The 13,652-nt window shown below is 46.6% G+C and overlaps 1 protein-coding gene across 2 annotated transcripts in view; it reads right to left on the reverse strand.

Moving 5' to 3' along the window:
- Positions 1-7,994, reverse strand: part of NEMF (nuclear export mediator factor) — a 230,716-nt gene extending 222,722 nt beyond the window's left edge. Inside the window, exon 1 of one of the 2 annotated variants that reach the window (XM_010842245.1) lies at positions 7,740-7,994. The gene's annotated coding sequence lies outside the window, so the exon portion shown is untranslated. The remainder of the gene's footprint in view (positions 1-7,739) is intronic. The other variant, XM_010842244.1, reaches the window with a different exon arrangement.
- Positions 7,995-13,652: the final 5,658 nt, after the last annotated feature.

The following is a 13,652-nucleotide window of genomic DNA, read 5'->3' on the forward strand; positions in this document are numbered from 1 at the left end:
GATTTAAAATGAAAATAATGATACAGCATTTTGTGCCTATATGCTTAATAAAAATGAGAAAGATCTACCATTCTATAGAAGATAAAGTGAATTGTGTACTTCTATATACATCTGACAAGCCTATATGCAGGTCAGGAAGCAACAGTTAGAACTGGACATGGAACGACAGACTGGTTCCAAATAGGAAAAGGAGTACCCAAGGCTGTATATTGTCACCCTGCTTACTTAACTTATATGCAGAGTACATCATGAGAAATGCTGGACTGGAAGAAACACAAGCTGGAATCAAGATTGCCAGGAGAAATATCAATAACCTCAGATATGCAGATGACACCACCCTTATGGCAGAAAGTGAAGAGGAACTCAAAAGCCTCTTGATTAAAGTGGAAGTGGAGAATGAAAAGTTGGCTTAAAGCTCAACATTCAGAAAACGAAGATCATAGCATCTGGTCCCATCACTTCATGGGAAATAGATGGGGAAACAGTGGAAACAGTGTCAGACTTTATTTGTTTGGGCTCCAAAATCACTGCAGTTGGTGACTGCAGCCATGAAATTAAAAGATGCTTACTCCTTGGAAGGAAAGTTATGTCCAACCTAGATAGCATATTGAAAAGCAGAGACATCACTTTGCCAACAAAGGTCCGTCTAGTCAAGGCTATGGTTTTTCCTGTGGTCATGTATGGATGTGAGAGATGGACTGTGAAGAAGGCTGAGCGCTGAAGAATTGATGCTTTTGAACTGTGTTGTTGGAGAAGACTCTTGAGCATCCCTCAGACTGCAAGGAGATCCAACCAGTCCATTCTGAAGGAGATCAGCCCTGGGATTTCTTTGGAAGGAATGATGCTAAAGCTGAAACTCCAGTACTTTGGCCACCTCATGCGAAGAGTTGACTCATTGGAAAAGACTCTGATGCTGGGAGGGATTGGGAACAGGAGGAGAAGGGGACGACAGAGGAGGAGATGGCTGGATGGCATCAATGACTCGATAGATGTGAGTCTGGGTGAACCCCGGGAGTTGGTAATGGACAGGGAGGCCTGGCGTGCTGCGATTCATGGGGTCGCAAAAAGCCGGACACGACTGAGCGACTGAACTGAACTGAACATGCTTGAGAAAAGGATGCTCCTGAAGCACAAAATCTTTATGTCCCACAGAATCTCCCCTTCCAATGTCATGTTCCATTGCCCTTGAATCATTCTTCAGGTCTCAGCTTTAACCTCCTTCACTCAAGGAACTCTCCCCAGACTTCTCAGCCTGCATTAGCCTCCTTGTCTCATGTCTCTGTCGTGTCTTGTGCTTCTCCTTCAAAGCCCTCTACCTCCTATTCATCATTGAATTTTAGCTGAAGTTACTTATGTAAGGACCACCCTCCCTCTAAACTAGACTGTCCTCTCCCTGAGGGCAGGGGCTGTGCCTTGCCCACCATCATCTTGGAAGTTGGTGTAGAGGAAGAAGAACTTCCTTCCACCCTATTAGGATCTGGAACTGGACTGAAGACTTCAATTGACATGAGACAGATTAACAGGAGAAAAACATACAATTTTATGTGCTATTTTTACATCTACAGAGGAATCTTCAAAAGGAAAATTATACACCATTTAAACAAAAACAATACATTGTGGGGATGTGACAAGACAAAGGGGCTTAGGCATGGGGCAGTGAACTGTGGGCCACTGACTAGGAAATAGGTAGAGGAAACCAATGGAAGATAAGTGTCATTTTAGTGGGTTTGTTTGTACAGGTCCATTTGGGCCTCTTCTCCTAGTCTCTGAAGATAAGAACGTTCTCTCTTCCTAGTGCATAGAGGTCACCATTCTTGGGGGAAGATTTTGTGACCCGCTTTTAGGTAGAAAGGGGGAGGTCAGAGAGCCCTTCCTGCATCTGCTGTTTCTCAAGTGACTTCGGCTCAAAACAATCAATACAGGTGGCATATTTTGAGGGTGGCATGTTCTGAACCCCTTCATAGATTCTCAGTAACTATTTGTTAACTGACTGCCATCGAGTGATTAGAATACTAGAGAGGTCCCAGACTCAAGGCTGGTTCCAGTGAGACTCTTCTTTAACTGACTGCCCTGGTTGAGACCAGGGGAGACTGGCTCCTCCTGCATTGTCCACCTAGCAGGATTTGGGTAGCCTGAGCATGCACGTCGAGGTCTGGGAGGGTTGGGGTTGAGGCTGTCAGACCAGCCTCTCTGAGGAGAACTCCGACACCAAACTCCGCTTTAGGAAGCCAGCTCTGGCCGGAAGTACGCCCAGGAGGGCAGGGGAACAGAAACTGCTGCAGTGTGGGTGAGATTTAGATCTGAAAATGTAGCCAGCTACCCAGTGTTTGGAGAAGAAAAGTAGGTCACCATCTTCCCTTCGGTCTGCTCTGACGTCATCCCCAGGCTCAAAAGGGGAAGGAAGGTTTGTGTGATCTCTGGCACCATAGGCTGTGGGCACATTTGCTCACACTCAGCTTTGTGAGAACTCTGCCCCACCCCTGCCATTCTCAAGACTCCCTGAAAATCAAGGAACCATCAGCTGGGCTGTTCAGCCTTGAGGTCTCAGATAGGGAGGCTTCCCGAGGCCGGCTTTTTGAGAAAGAGTCCATTTCTCCACCACCCAAGCCAAAAGGGAGGACCCAGCCAATGGCAGGACTTCCAAACCCTCCATTTAAAACCTGTCCAATTAAGAGACAAGCAGTCTGTGCTCTGGCACAGGAGCACAGGGTTTTAAAGGAGAGAGCAAGAAAGAGAGAGAGAGGTGGGAGCCCTGAGAGACCATGACGCTGACCACTGACGAGCAGCCCTAAGAACACGACTCCCTCCAAGGCTCCAGCCCAGGGGGAGGTGAGGCCAGGATGGAGCAATGCAGCAGGAGTTCAGTCGCTCAGTGCTGTCCGAATCCTTGCGACCCTGTGGACTTTGCCCACTAGGCTCCTCTGTCCATGGGATTTCCCAGGCAAGAATACTGAATTAGATTGCCATTCCCTTGTCCAAGGGATCTTCCCAGCCCAGGGACTGAACCCGTCTCCTGCTTTGTTGGCGGATTCTTTACTCTTGAGCCATCAGGGAGAAATGCAGACTTCATCTCCAACTTGAATTCCCCACTGAATCCTGTCCTTCCACTTTCACCACGAAGAAATTCAGTCATCACAGCCTGGGCGACCTTCAGCCACTTCTGACTAAGAGGCCGAAAGTGATATTCACCCCTCGTGTGATGTGGGGATTTTCTGGGGCAGAGTTGAGAGGATTAGCTACTGTCTCCCTCTGGTTTGCAAGGGCTTTTGATTAAATATTCAAGAATTTTGTGAGCCAGTTGTTAAACCATTAGTAACGCTGCCATGGTGGGAGTATTGACACTGTGGAAATTGGCAAGTACTACAAATTAGAGTTTGTTTTTTTGTTTTGTCTTGTTTTCCCCAGAGAGCTGCTTTACCAGCCACAGACTCATACAAGAGGAACTCTGAGAGGGCTAGAGTTGGAGGAGACCACGGGGTGAGCAGTGCTAAGGGCAACTGGTGCTTTCCTGACGCCTTCATCATGTCGCCCTTGGCTTTTAGACATTCCCTTGGGGGTCCATGTTTTCTCTGTGGAAACATCTATGGGTGCACTCCTGCTCCACCAGGGAACATGAAGAAATTTACTTTCAGTTGCCCCTATGCCAAAGGACTCCAAGAACACAACTTCCAAAGGCAGCAGGTGCATTGTCTTGAAGAAAGAGAAGAGAAGGAAAAACTGAGTGGCCCCTTTAATAGCAACAAGTGAGTGCAGAAGTAGATCCGGGCAGCCTGATCCCCAAAACTTAGTTTCCTTCAAATCCCCTGATACAATCAGCAATCCAAACCTGCAGTTAAGACCACAGGTGACGTTTCTTATGTAGGTAGATCCCTCTGCTTCAGATTTCATTTTCAGAGGTCACAAAAGTTTAAAAGGGAAACACTATTTTCATGAAAAGGACCATAAAAGAGACTGGGATTGGTATAAAGGAAGGTTCTTAAATTTCACCATGTTGGTCAACCTGGGGAAGGGTGTGCTTCTGGAAAAACAGATTTCTAGGACTTTCTCTGAGAAATTGAGACTCTGCAGATGTGCAGAGGTGGCCAAGCACCAGCCTTTTTAAAAAAAAATTTCATTTATTTTTAACTGAAGGATAATTGTTTTTACAGTATTGTGTTGGTTTCTCCCAAACACCAACCTGCATCAGCCATAGGTTTACCCGTGTCCTATCCCACTTGAGCACTAGCATTTTTAACAGCCCCTGCCTCTACCTCCGTATCTGCTACTGGTGGCCTAAGGACCACACTTTGAGAAACTGGTCCCAAGGGGATCCTCGGGAGGAATTCTATAGAGGGAGTAACCCTGAGTGGGACCTTCCTCTCTACCTGGATCAGCCACCTGTGACCAGAATCGCCCAGGGCCATGCCCAGAGCAGGGGCAGCCTCCTCACCCAGGCTCCTCTCCTTGGCTCCTCTCCTTAGAATCGAGGGATGACAGTGAACTTGATTCTTGGCACAAATGCAGAGAAATCCTTCCCCCCATGGACCCAGAGAACCCTCCAGGAATCACTGAAAGTCATCAGATTGATTGTGCTTGCTGAAAGCACCTTGAGAGTTTAGATTTACAAGGTTTAGCAAAACTCCTCTCAGCAACTCAAATCCACGTGCAGAGATGAGGCGGACAGGGCTGTGGCATCCCACAGACGGTGCACTGTGGAGAGAAGCCACTGAGCCACAAGTGTCCCTCCTCTGCCACTCCTGTACACCACCCCCAGAAAGACATCCCGCTCCATATCTAGGCAGCCCAGCCCTGCCGTGATGCTAGAGGGCATCATGGTAATAGACAGAAAGAAAAGATGCCAGGCTGCACCTCCGCTCACAGCACACTTCCTGGCCTGAGGAGCCTTCTACTGCACCCCTGCCTTGGCTGTACTCTTTATATTTCTAAGCCACTTCCTGTTTCCATTTCTAGGTCATAAGCCAGGCTTACAGTTGGTGGGGCTCACTCACCTAGGAGCCCCAGCTCTTCTTATCTCCCCTCAGAGACCATGGCTGCCTCTTGGGGAAGGGTTCAGAGTGTGCAGCTTGGAAGACACACAACTTGTCCTCAGCTTTTCAGAATGCCGAGGCCCAGAAACTTCGCTGGCCTGGGAGGTCTGTGACTTGCTTGGGTTGTGTTTCTCTGCCTTGCTGATGCCCAAGTGCTCAGTTCCCTGGACGGACTGGACGAGTATGCTTTGTGAAGACTCTGCAAAGACCTCATCAGAAACCTCGCTCCTCCAGAAAACCAGCAGGCACCAGCTAGCTTTCCCAGAGGGAGATGTGAACAAGAAGCCATTCACGAGCATTCTCTCTGGAACCCAAATTTCAAAACAAGGAGGAAACCACAGCTCAGCTGTGTGCTGGTGTTTGGCAACATGGGCTCACTTGAAGAGAGACAAGCACAGGCTTTGCACAATTTTATTGCCGTCGCTCTGTGATTTCTAAGTAGTTTACTCCTGATTTCCACCACTCACTGGGGAAAGATTATCCTGGTGAAATGCTGAGTGCTCAGGACAAGCCCCTGGACGATTGGGTCAAGGTACATGTGCCAAGTCAGCATCAGGCTGTTGTTTTTGCCTCCCACTTCCGTTCTCTAACCTTTTTTTTTTTCCCTGTGAAAATGTATCATAAGCTGGAACACACCTAAGATGGCACAGAAAATGCAGAGCTTTGATTTTTACCCTATGCCCCCAAGTGAGCCAGGCATGATGCCAAGGCTTGGGCAGGTCCCCTGAATGGATCACCCATGTCATCTTCACCTGCACATTATACCTTTTTCTACAGTAAGGAAGGGAAGAGGAAAGAACAAGCCAAAAAAGGAAAAAAAAAAAAAGACCCAGAACTGTAACTGAGCAGGACCCTGTGGGGGTCTTCCCAGGATGAACCCCTCCCCCATATCCTCTACTGTAGCTCCTCTCTGAAGTACCTAGATCATAGTAGCGGATACACATTTCCCGAGCTGTTTTATAGATGTTAAAATCCCCACCAAATGGAAGAAATCAAATACTTGATGACCATGAGCACACAGCCCCCAGACCTACTGACGCCTAGGGATTGATAATGGGACCTTGCCCTGTTATCACATCATCAATGAATCAGAGAACTGTGCACAAGCTGCTCCCATGCTCTGTGACTCCTCTCCTTCCCTGGATTTTAAAGATGCTTTCCTGAAACCCACCAGGGAGTTCAGAGCACTAGCTGCCCTAGACATCTTGCTTGGTGCCCTGTGATGAATGCTGCACTTGGCTTCACCACAACCTGCTGTCAGTAGGTTGACTTGGGCGAGCAGACCCGGGTTTGGTTCAGTAACAAGCCTAGGGGACAGGGATGCAGGCTGCCTCTCACTCAAGGCAGCAAGATTATCTCCAAAGAGAGAACCAGGTGCAGACAAAAAACAAAGCCACACACAAATCAACCGAAATCTGAACATAAACCATGTCTCTTAATTATTGAGCATATAAAGAAATAGGAAATCTCACATCCTGTGGTAGAAACATACACTGGAAGAACTTGGTTGGTTGGCAAGTTTGAGGCAGAGACAATACTCCGTGTTCATTGGACTCTTATGTTTTCCTCCTGGACACACACAAAGACTACATTTCCCAGCCTCCCTGGCAGTTAGAAATGTTCATTTGACTGAGTTCAGGACAAAGGGAAAGTGGCAAAGGAAGTGATGAGAGTCACTTCCAAATCTGGACCTAAAACCACCTGTGCAATTCTCCATGTCTTTCCCTCTCTTCCTACCCCTTTGCCTATTGGTTGAAATCAGAGCATCCAGGGAAGAACTCCAAGGTCCTGGCAAATGCAGAGCCATCATATGACCAAATCTTGGTTCTAGATGACAGGGCAGAGCTCCTTCCATTTCCAACCACATAACCTACTTTGAACTGTAGCGTAAGAGAGAAATAAATATTTACTGCATTAAGCCACAGAGCTTGGCAGAGTGTAACAAGATTTAGCCTATTCTGACTGATGTAGTAGTATCAAAAGCCTTAAAAATATCCATAAGCTTTGACCCAGCAATTACATTCTTTGGAGCGTATCCTAAGGAAATAAGTAAGAGTAGTCACTACAGTATTGGTTATTATAATAAAAAAATTATAAACAACATTAATAATGAAGACCAAAGCCTAGGACCTAGTAGAAGATTCATTAAAGAAATAATACAGCTCTGTAAAGAAATACTAGACATTTAATATCATTGAAATGTATTTCTTGACTTGAAAAACTTTCCTAGTGTTTGTGAAACACTATAATATAGTGTTTGTGTTTATGTTATAGTGTTTGTGGTATAGTGTTATGTGAAAAAGAACAACAGAACATAACCATTTGTATATTAATATATATGCACATAGAAAAATGTCTGGAAATATACCAAAATAGCAGTGATTATTTCTGGTATTAGGATTACAGGTGGCTTTTTTCTGCAGTTTTACGCCTTTTCTGCAATTAGCATATATTTCTTGAGTTAAAAAAATTTTAAGTAGCCAGCTGGAAATGGATGTGTCACCTTTGAACTTGAAGGCTGGCCTTGCTCTCTCTGTGTAAATATATTCCAAGCAAAAGAAACCTAGGTCCTTTGGATGCTCAGGGGCTAAAACCCCACCATCCCTACACATCTGTTTTATCTTCACCACGGGGAGCAGTGCCCAAGCCCTTCTCAAATCTTCCAGGCTCAGTTCCACTGACAGATTTCTCTGGCTTTAAGGAAGAAAGTACCTTTTCATCACAATGTTTTCCAGGATTTCCTCAGAGGGTTGATGGGCCTCTGAACTCTCTTCTTTCTGGGTCCCCATTTGGATGGTTTTGGAAAACTGTGGCCACAGATCCTCTCTCCCTCGAGACCAGCTGGGTGATGCAGACCCTGCCGACACTGCAGAGAGCGGGGCAGGAAATTACACACTAAGCATAGGTCTTTATTCCGAAACCCAGCAACCTCGCCGCAAAATAAACTCAAGGGCCCTCCAGCCTTGGTGCCCTGACCCACCAGATCAGAGAGTCTTATGCAATCTCTGCTGATGAACTTTGAATACAAAATAAGGCTGTAGGTTTTTGTTTTGACCTTCCAATCACATGATCATGCCAGAATTAAGGTGGAACTCCAATTTTTTTTTCCCCTCCCAAATGACTCCCTGCTCTTTTCAACAGACACTCAGAGAATAAGCCTCTGAGGTTTCCTGTTGTGGAAAGTTCTTTGCATTCTGTGACAGGAGCATGTAATGACTCAACTCCTGTATAAGTTTTGTGTATAGTAGGGTAAAGCTATTTTAGTTGAACTTAATGTCTTTTTGGCAAATCATGTGTCCCCCAAATGAAGACACGTAAGGAAGAAACAGCTTATTTTCAGCATGAGATCCCAACAGCCTGCATCAGGAAAAGTGACTTCCCTTTTGAAGGCTGAAGCCCGAACCTGAGAGAGCCGACAAGAACACTTGCATAGCTCTTTCCCATTTTCCCCCGCAGCTCAAATCCTTCCTGCCTTTCAAGGCCCAGCAGAAGAAGGTACAGAGGCCTCCAAGGGCAGGCCAGCCCACATCAACATCTCTCCTGCCCCAAATCCCTTTCTAGTGAAAAGGCTCGGTCATGTGATATGCAACCTGAGTGCTGAGGAAACTTTCTGGGCCAGTGTGGTCACATTCACATCAGTGCCCAGCTTAACCACTGCTCAGGGGTCCCACCCACTCAGGTCTCAGCCCCTTGAAGACTCCTCTTCCCCTAGGTATTGAGAATCCAACAGAATAGTGGTTAAGCACACAGGCCTTGGAGCTGGAGTGCTGTGTGATCTTGGGCAACCCTGAGTCTCACTTTCTTGCGTGCCTGGTTCTAATCTTAATAGTTGTGAGGATTAAAGAAGGAACTCAGGAAAGACACTTCACACTCAAAAAAGACAGTGTTCCATTTTTAAAAGTGGCCCCCAAGTCCTTTGACCCACCTCTACCCAGAGGTGGTGCTTTGGATCCCCTCTCCTGGAATCTGGTCTCTGAAACTGCCTGACCAACAAACAGAATGTCGGTGGGGGATGCCCATGCCTTCAGAAGCCTGGGCAGGGCTTGAGCCCCGCCTCACTCTTGGAACCCAGAGGCCATATGGTGAGGGAGCCTGGCCACACAGAGGGGTGTGTTCTGGCAGAAAGCCCCAGAGGCAGTGTTGGCCAACAGTCAGCGTAAAAGCTGACTCCAGGTACAGCCACCATCTGACTGCAACCTAGGAAATTGGAGATCAGAAGCAAGAAACACCTCCCTGATTCCAGTGAAGCCCCAGAACCACAGTGATAGGAATAGAATAACTGTCATTTTAAGTCCCTAAGTGTTCCAGTGATTCATTGCTCTGCGGCCTTTTCTTGTTGCTGGTGGGAGGGCTCCCATGGGTCCAGGAGTGACCCTGACCCTAGATCACCTGTCCTCCCTAATCCTGCTGCTTCTTCCTCTCCAGCTTCATACAGTCAGGTGTGCCCTTCCCCACAACATGTCTGTAGGTCTCTGAACCCAACTGTGGACCAAATCCAACTTTTCTTCCCAGAGGACACTTTTCAACTCCCAAGCCATTCAATGCATTCAAAGAACTGTCTGGGAAGAAGGATGCCACCCAACTCTGAGACAGGATAGCCTCGGACACTCACAAGCTGCCTTGTTCTCTTATTATACTTGCTGTGTGTTCAGTTCAGTTGCTGAGTCATGTCCGACTCTTTTCGACCCCATGAATTGCAACACGCCAGGCCTCTCTGTGCATCAGCAACTCCCGGAGTTCACTCAAACCCATGTCCATTGAGTCGGTGATGCCATCCAGCCATCTCATCCTCTGTCGTGCCCTTCTCCTCCTGTCCCCAATCCCTCCCAGCATCAGGGTCTTTTCCAATGAGTCAACTCTTCACATGAGGTGGCCAAAGTACTGGAGTTTCAGCTTCAGCATCAGTCCTTCCAATGAACACCAAGGACTGATCTCCTTTAGGAGGTGTTAGACATTGTTTTATCAAAACGAATGTAAGTTTCTTGAGGGCAGAAGCCCTGTTTAAGTTTTATTTTTGGAGCCATCTTTTTTTTTTTTTCTTTGCAATTTAAATTTTTGAGTGAATTGTAATTTTTTGATAAAATGATGATCATAGCTAACTGAAATGAGATGAGCCTGAAAAATCCAAGTCCATGACAATTCTCAAAAGGGAGAAGGAGAAAGGTCCCACTGCCCAGTGTGAGTTTGTTCGTGCCCAGACTCTCAAGAAATGAAGCAGGAATATGGGGATAAGTCATTCATTTCTTAAAACAGGGTGAAAATGGCTCAGATACATGAAGATTTCAGGGGACGGAGGGTTTCAGTTGTTTCAATGTTGTCTCCTTATTGGGTCATTCAACTCATTTACTGTAGTCTTCCAAGATGTAAAAAATATTTTGCTTGCTGAGTTGATAACTTCAAAAGTCTTGACATTTAGGATGGATACTAGATTGCAGGAGTCGTCAGGTGAAGCATATTCAGTGGCCAGGATGGGGACTGGGGGAGTGATGGTGGGACAGGGGAGTGATGGTGGTCCAGAGGAGTGTTACACACCTGCTCATCCACAAGCTCCATCTGGAAGCATGTTACATGATGTCTCCTGCTCTATGGATCCATCTGCCTGAGTTTCCCTATCAGTTGTCAACGAAGAAGCTTAACCTACTGTGTGACTTTGGCTTCTCTTGGTGAACCGTATGCCTCCCCTCCTGGGACTATACTGGTCGATCCCACCTCCGGGTTGGGTGGTGGTGTCTCCTCTGTGCTCTGGCAGCTCTCCATGCTTTTTCATCACAACCCTTACACTGCTTCACTGTGTATGCATACACATCTCCCCTTCCAACACACTATGAGCTTCTGGAGGATCTTGACAGTCATTTGTTTTTCTCTTTCTGCTCCTTAGAAGTAGCAGGACCTCCTTAATAAGGCTTTAAATGAATGTGTGTGTGTGTGTCCGGTTGTGTCTGACTCTTTGTGACCCATGGACCCCAAAGATTTTTGGATCCCATGGATTCCACCAGGATCCTCTGTCCATGGACTTCTCCAGACAAGAATACTGGAGTGGATTGCCATTCCCTGCTACAGGAGATCTTCCTGACCCAGAGATTGAACCCAGGTCTCCTGCATTGCAGGCATATTCTTTATCATCTGAGCCACCAGGGATTTAAATGAATAAGTAAATGAATAGATGAATAAAATAAGTTTCCACTATTTCCTTATATATTTCAACCAGCACAGGCCACCTGCTTCTTCCCAAATGTGCCCTTGTCTCTGAGGGGACTATGTCTTCCGTTTGGGGAAGTCTTCCCAGTACACACAGTAGTGTGGCAGCAAGATTGACTGCATAATTTGTAGGATCCAGTGGAAAATGAACGAGAAATGTGCAGTCACAGACTCTGAAGGGGCCCTCCTTCAAAAATTGTTAAGAATTTCAAACTGGTGACAGTGGAGCATTAAACCAGGCCCAGGGTCCTTCTAAGCGCCAGGCCCCGTGTGACTGCACACGTCTCACATCCATGAAGCTGCTCTGTTAGCAGCTGTTGTTTGCATCGGGGGTGCACGCCACGCCACGCCCCTCCTTGTGGTAACGGCAGCTTTTGTTTCTGTGTGGCTTCTGTAGGACTGACGCCACCATTGCTACTTCAGATGGGCCTGTGATACTGGGCTGGCCAATGAGAGCACTGCATCCTCCAGGTTATGATTAGTTCAGGGAAGGGCATGTGACCCAAGCCCAACCAATGAGAACTGTACCTCAGAATTTTGATGTAGGTGAAAAGGTATCTTTTTGCTGGTGCTAAGTCACCAGGAAGTTAACCTAGAGTCCCTGGGGATTGCTAATTGGAGGAAATTCTGCTGGAGATAAAGCTGACCCTGAAAAATCAGAGTCGAGAAGATACGGCACTTAGGGGAGAGATTCTTGCCAGCATCATTTAAGCAATTACTGAGCTGATCTTCTCCTTTTCATTTATATAAACCACTAACTTTCCTTCTTGGCCTAAATCCGCTTACCTTGGATTTCAGTCACTTGTAATCAAACCAGTCCTGTGAGTCAAAGCTTAATAAATGCCTTTCAGTTTGAGTAATAGATCTGCAGGGCTTGAAGGAATCTGTTGTTTAGTTCTATCACCCATTCTTTGCTTGGTTCCATTTGACTTGAGAATCAGGGCAAGAAATAGAATAGCCCAGGGAGACTGTGACCACATTATTAAAACGAGAATTTATAGAGACGTATCTCTTACTTGTGTTCATTGTTTTGTATTCAGAAGGAGACAAGGATGAGGAGCATGGGGTAGAAGGCCTTTTTGCTTCGGACATTTGAAAACAAAGTTTTTCAGTTAAGCATGTTTTACTTTTATACTATGAAAAAATAAGAATAAAGTTTTTTTGTTTCAAAGATTTGAAAAGATGCGACTCAAGCCAGTTCACCTTTCCACAGACTGCTAGGGTAATGATCCCACATAGGTAATTCTGACCAGCCATGCCAACCCTTCGTGTAAAGCCAAGCTCTGCAGAGCACGCAAGTCCATCTGAGCCGCACTCTCCCCACCCAGGACTCAGCCTGCCCATGCCCCCACCCCACCTGCTCAGAGGGGCTGTGTCAAGGCCAGCAGTCCAGGTGGATGTTTACCGACTTGGGTCTAACCACGCCCAAACTATACCCCTTCACATTTCTTTTGGAATCCTGAGGAAATCCTCAGACTGCTGACTTTACTGCCAGTAGCAAACATTATCTACCCTCTGGGTGTGCTGGCAGGAAAATCAAATTTTATACCTTCAGGCTGGCCCGAATCTTAAGGCCACTTACCTTCCCCTGTGATCTCACCCCAGTGGCCCTTTACTTCTTCCCAGAGTGAAACCTTCCTCTATGCTTTGCTCGACTCTCGGCCCAGCATGGCTTTCTGACACCCCCTCCATCACCAGTGCCCCAGCTTGTCTCCCCTCACACCCTTCCCTGACAACCTCTTTCTTTGGGTTGCCCTCCTCCGTTTAATTGTGAACAGACTCTCCATCCTACTCCTGTGGGCAGACTCTTTACTAATTCCTTTTTGCCTCAGTTGAAACTAGATCTTTCCAAGGACACTAGCCTCCCCTGTGGACCTCTCACATTCTCAAGTGGAAGCTCTTAGGGCCTTTCCCCACAGCTAGTCCTGCCATCAACTTGGGAGAGTTTGGTTTTTCTCATGGGCGTCCTAGCCTTATTGTCCACCTCCTTAACTTCAAGGACCTTTCCCTCTCTCCACTTCAACCACGGCCACGTCCTGTATGTCCTCAAAACTCAGAACTGAAATGTTAAACTCCAATACCCCCAAACTTGGTTACTGGCACTCCCAATGTCAAACACCAACATTTTTGCTTTATTGAGATTTCTGGTCTATGGTCCATTCCATTTCCCCCAAATTTATGCATTCAACAAATCCCTACTGATTCTATGCATGTACCAGGGGCTGCTAGGCAAAGCTGGTGAAGCTTCATTCTAGTGGGAAGAGGTTTCAGTTACCTAGTACTTTGCAATGAACCTGTAGACTTTAGTGACTTCAGACAAGGGCTGATTATGTCTCATCTTTCTTTGGTCGGGAACTGGTCATGGCCAGGTTAGGCAGCTCTTCTGCCTCCCTGGGTGTCAGCTGGGATCACTCATCTACATTCAGG

Source organism: Bison bison, unplaced genomic scaffold (assembly GCF_000754665.1).
Source record: "Bison bison bison isolate TAMUID 2011002044 unplaced genomic scaffold, Bison_UMD1.0 scf7180017864174, whole genome shotgun sequence".
NCBI classification, from domain to species: domain Eukaryota; kingdom Metazoa; phylum Chordata; class Mammalia; order Artiodactyla; family Bovidae; genus Bison; species Bison bison.